This window comes from Miscanthus floridulus, chromosome 3 (genome assembly GCF_019320115.1).
Source record: "Miscanthus floridulus cultivar M001 chromosome 3, ASM1932011v1, whole genome shotgun sequence".
In the NCBI taxonomy this organism is placed as follows: domain Eukaryota; kingdom Viridiplantae; phylum Streptophyta; class Magnoliopsida; order Poales; family Poaceae; genus Miscanthus; species Miscanthus floridulus.
The window spans coordinates 7,575,277-7,581,276 of record NC_089582.1 but is presented as its reverse complement, the minus strand read 5'-3'; positions in this window follow the sequence as shown (position 1 = coordinate 7,581,276).

Here is a 6,000-nt window from a genome sequence, read left to right as displayed (position 1 = left end):
TAGTGTTATCAGGTTTGGGATAGATGTGATCTTGGGTATGAGATGGATGAGTGGCCATGGAGCTATTATTGATACTTTAAATAGAACCGTCGAGTTGAAAGAACCAAAAGGGGTTGGTATGTTTCTGGTACCACTCCCTAGGAGTTTTGACCTCCAGAACTTATCTTGTGCTATCTAGACCATGACTCTCTTTGATATTCCAGTGGTATGTGAGTTCCTAGAGGTATTCCCGGATGAATTACCTGGTTTACCACCTGATAGAGATGTGGAATTTAGAATTGAGCTAGTGCCTGGTATAGCACCTATCTCTAGAAGACCTTATAGGATGCCACCAAACGAGCTAGCCAAACTCAAAATACAGTTACAAGAGCTTTTGGACAAGGGTCTCATTTGACGTAGTTCATCTCCATGGGGTTGTCCGGCTTTGTTTGTAAAGAAAAAGGACAAATCACTATGGATGTGTGTGGATTACAGACCACTCAATGCCGTAGCAATTAAGAACAAATACCCTTTACCATGCATCGATATCTTATTCGATCAATTGGCAAGGGCAAAGGTGTTCTCCAAGATTGATTTGAGATCAGGCTATCATCAGATCAAAATTAGGCCAGAGGATATACCTAAAATAGCTTTCTCGACCAGATACGGCTTGTATGAGTATCTTGTCATGTCTTTTGGTCTGACAAATGCTCCTGCATACTTCATGTATTTGTTGAATTCGGTATTCATGCCCAAACTCGACAAGTTCATGGTTGTGTTTATCGATGACATTTTGGTTTACTCAGAAAATGAGGAAGATCATGTAGAGCATCTAAGGATTGTCCTAACCAGACTGAAAGAACATAAGTTGTATGCCAAGTTTAGCAAATGCGAATTTTGGTTACGGAAAGTGCCTTTTCTAGGTCATGTGTTGTCGGAGAATGGAATCTCTATAGATCCAACTAAGGTGCAAGAGGTCATGGATTGGAAGGCCCTGACTTCGGTTCATGAAGTTCGGAGATTTCTAGGGTTAGCAGGCTACTATTGTTGCTTCATTCTGGATTTCTCCAAGATAGCCAAACCCATGACGAGATTACTTCACAAGGATGAGAAATTTGCTTGGACCCCAGAGTGTGAGGCTACTTTTCACTCTATGGACTTTGCTGACTACCGCTCCTGTTTTGGCACAACCCGACATAGAGAAATCTTTTGATGTGTTCTGTGACTCATTTGGTACAAGTTTAGGATGTGTTCTTATACAGGAAGGATGAGTCATTGCTTATGCCTCACGTCAATTGAGGAAGCATGAAACTAATCATCCAACCCATGACTTGGAGTTAGCAGCCATGGTACATGCACTCAAAATATGGAGGCACTACTTGCTAGGAACTGTTTGTCATATCTATACAGATCATAAGAGTCTCAAGTATATTTTCATTCAACCTGAATTAAACATGAGACAGAGAAGATGGCTAGAGTTGATCAAGGACTACAACTTAGAGGTGCATTATCATCCTGGCAAGGCAAATGTAGTTGTAGATGCCTTAAGCCACAAGTCTCATTGTAATTCCTTGGAAGCACTATTAGAAGATGGATTTAATCTCTTACATCCTATTATGCTACACAGTATCACTGTCAGTTGCTCACTTGAGAGCAAGATCATCGAAATTCAGAAGACCGATGTAGGTGTGTTTCACATCAAGAGAAAGATGAAGGAAAATGAAACCAAACATTTTAGGCTAGATGGCAGAGGTGTGCTATGGTTTAAGGACCGACTTGTAGTACCGAAGGATCGTGAGCTTAGAAACTAAATCTTAGATGAAGCTCACTCTTCAAAATTGTTTATCCATCCCGGTAGTAGCAAAATATATCAAGACTTGAAAACACGATTTTGGTGGACAAAGATGAAGGAAATCACAGCCTATGTTGCTAGGTGTGATACCTGTAGCAGAGTTAAGGCAGATCATCTGAAACCTGCTGGACTACTTCAATCTTTGTCTATTCTAGGTTGGAAATGGGAGGAAATCAACATGGATTTTATTGTTGGGCTCCCATGTACTCAGAAAGGTTTTGCCTCCATATGGGTGATTGTGGACCGTTTAACGAAGTCTGCACATTTCATTCCGGTTAACACCTGTTATCGACCACATCAGTACGCAGAGTTGTATGTCACCCATATAGTACGTTTACATGGTGTACCAAGAACCATCGTGTCAGATAGGGGATCTCAGTTTATTGCTCGTTTCTAGGAGCACTTACACAAAAGAGTTAGGCACCAACTTAATCCGAAGTTCTACCTATCACCCTCAGACATTGCTGGCTTTACAGAGGGTGCTCGGCTCATCTTCATCAGCTCAAGTGATGGTGATCTTTTCGCTTTTGAGCCCAAGTCCAGCCACGTCAGGAAGCTACTAGTCGTTAGGATGAAAACGGACCAAAACGGTCAAAAAAAAATCCTTAACCGTTTTCTACTTCTATATTTGAATACGAAAACGAAAACAAAAACGAAAGCAGTAAAGCCGGACACGAATTTACAGAATATGAAGAATTTAAAAAATGAACTAATTCGAGCAGAATTATATCGAACACGGTCGGTATACGAAAAATCAATATAGAGTGCCGACCCGTAGGACCAAGTGCATAACAATTAACAAGTGCATGACTAAGTGCATAACAATTAACAAGTGCCACAACTTTCATATTAAAAATTTCTCCATTTGACACATATAAGAAAGATGTGATTTTTCTAAGGCGACAAGCACTCGTAGGCGATTAATATACTGCTGAAATTTTGTTTAATTTTTTTAGTATCTTAACGACCTCAAATAAAAAAACTCAAAACTATAAAGTTGTAGATCTTGTCGAGAGCTACAATTTGCATATAAAACCATTTTCATCCAAGATCGTAGTTGAGTTGGATTTCTAGTGGGCCAAAAATGGTATATACCGTATTTCAAAAACGGGATATCCTGAATAAAAACCGAAAATGTAGAAAATGATCGAGATAACACCTAAATTGTTTCCATCCTGTTTTCGAATTTGGCATGCCGTATTTCGTACAAATTTTGGATTTGTCCAAAAATACAAATTCGAGCGAGTCAAATGTAGAAAATGATGCGGGACGGTATGTGATATATTCCGACCATTTTCATCCCTACTTGTTGGTTGTGTTCAAGTCTTTTGCAGAATCTATCCCTACGAGTGCTTCTAAACTCATCTTGGTAATATAATAGTGCCTATCTTGCTCTTGCCATCATCTTGGTCATAATAGTCCCCAAATAAATCTACTTATGGAATTGAGTTGTCTTTAAGGCTAACTTCTTTTTCTAAAAAACAATCAAATTTATAGAAAAGAGCACCAAAATTTATGGCATCAAATTAGTATCATATATAAGATACAGCATGAAATGTTTTTGGATATTTCGCTTATTTTGTGTCATAAATATTAGTGCTCTTATATAGGAATCCAGTCAGTCAAACGCTTTTTGATATTTCGCTTATATATTTTATGTCATAAATATTAGTGCTCTTTTGTAGGAATAAAACGTTTTTTTAAGATAACTCTGAAAAATTTATTTGTTTGGGGATGGACGGAGTACATGTCTCTCTGCTCATAAGAGCAACTCTAAAAGACTCTCTATATCATTCCTAATTGCTAGGAATAGAGATTTTGGTGAAAAAGTACCCTCCAACAACTTTTTTAAATGGTTAGCCAAATAAAGCCGTCTTCTATTCTGGATTTCTCGCTAGCTAAATATAGAAAACAAGATTGGCTCTCCAGAATGCAAACAAGATATAGAAAATCTGTTGGAAAGTGAGAAGATATAGAAAACGGTTTTTATGCAAATGACTCTCCAAATGATAATTTAGAGAATGAGATTTAGAAAGACTTTTAGAGATGCTCTAAGCTGTGATTTGTCGCCATATCTGTTATTTCCGAGCTATATATAGCGTGCATGTTTATAACTTATTTTATTATTTTTCTCCCCAGATCATGCTAGTGGCAAATTAATTGAAATCATCAGCGAGGATGCAATGAGCATTCCTGCCCTTGGTATCTTTGAGAGCTGATTCATGAAGTATTCAGTCCCTTCAGTCATTGTTAGTTTAGTCATGGCCAGTCAATACCATACCATGTTTACATTGCCCTATAATCCATGTCTATGACCAAGCTCAGGGTGTGTTTGGTTGAGATGTGGCTTTTGAAAAAACTGCTGTGAACTGTGGACTGTGAAAAAATTGTTGTGAGCTAAGAGCTTTGGGAAAAGCTGAAAGCCATTTGGTTGGAGCAACTGTGAACTGTAGTTTGTGTAGAAATATTTGTAATGCCCCTGAAGGCCTAAGAAACTATTTATATACAAATTGCTCGTAAATAACTATTCTTTTCACTTATTCACATGTAAAGGACTCTGAACAATACAAGAAGGAGGGTGGCGCAGAAACTACTGCCACCACTTCCATTTCATCTTATTTATGCTTGATTCATTTTCTATCAAATATCAACATAATGGTATACCGCTACATGCAGCGTATTAAACAGCTTATAGACAATACACATTGTATGACATGTCTTTTTAGCTGTCTGTATATCAGATTCAGGACAATTGCAGACGACCCCTGTGGGCTGTACATGCCTTTATTGGCTCCTCAAATAATTGGTGATGAAGCAGATGTGTTCATCAAGGCACGGTACCTGCGATGTAGGGTCCTGGCCTGTGGATGACACCCGGCCCGTCCGTTGATCCTGCTTCCCATTAATTACTTTGCTTGCTTGTAGGGTCCTGGCCTGTGGAAGCATGCATGTACCTGCATGCAAGCGCACTTGTAGAGTTGCCTTGCCCCATGTTTTTGATTGGCCTCCACAGGCCTGCTGCATGGTGGCTTCACATACTCACATGCACATGCATGAAGAGGGAACTCCCGTGGCAGATTGCAGCCAGCGGTGAATCTCTTGCTTGTCACTATGTAAAAAATGCAAATAGGAGACATCCGCTCCTAGTGACGCGACATCGAGCCGCGTCTGTGATGTGAGATCACACACGCGTCTGACCGAAATGCGTCTCTATAAGGCAGATGATCGAACTCGTGTTAATGTCTTTGGTCCTGGAGACGACTTTTGGACCATGGTGCCGTCCATACAGGTACTCCTTGCACAAGCAAAGTGGCCGTCGTCGTTGATGTTATAGTGTTGGCTTTTAATTTGAGCACTGCTGACCCTGTCCCTGTGGCCGCCATGCGACCCGTCGATGAAGTCATAGATGTACGCCGACAGTAGGGATTTGGATTTGGGTCAAAAAAACTAATCTTATCTATGATCTATGATTTTTTTGGGTGGCTAACTAATTCATACGGCGCTCTAAGGTTTTTTTTTAATGATCTCTCCAGGATGGCATTCGAGCGAAAGATAGGATCAAACGACACTAGTCTATGGCCCTTGATATCATGTGAAAAAGGGTGATATGGTTATGGCGGAAAATCCCAATAATTTGTTGTTGATCTGATATTATATTGATTATTATCACATGGATTCTTGGTGGAGTATTTATAGGCATATTTAGGAGAGAGGCTTGGAGTATAAGCCAGGAGGTCTAATACTATTCTATCTCTAGAATTCTATTTTTCTCTCTCTAGAGTTAGAGTTAGTTTTCATCTCTAATCATATGTATCTTTATTTAATTTCTAACATAAATATGCATGGTTACTGGCGCTGGTGGCACTGATGGACATCTCACAAGTCTGGTATGTTCACACACAGCTGTCAGCTAGCTGTCACGCACTACTGCCACACCAAGTCAAAGTCTTTGGGCGCTACAGGTGCCCACCTACAGGCACGTACGGTTCGGTGGCCGTTCCTTGTCTGAATTTATTCAATTCCATCTGCAAAAAACCGCTAGGACATGGACATAGTACCTACTACGACTATCACATGCAATGCACCCTCTAACGATATCTACTGTAGCTTGTGCGTCACTGCATGCGTCATGCGTCATAAGTCTGCAACTAATTAATAACATTAAATCA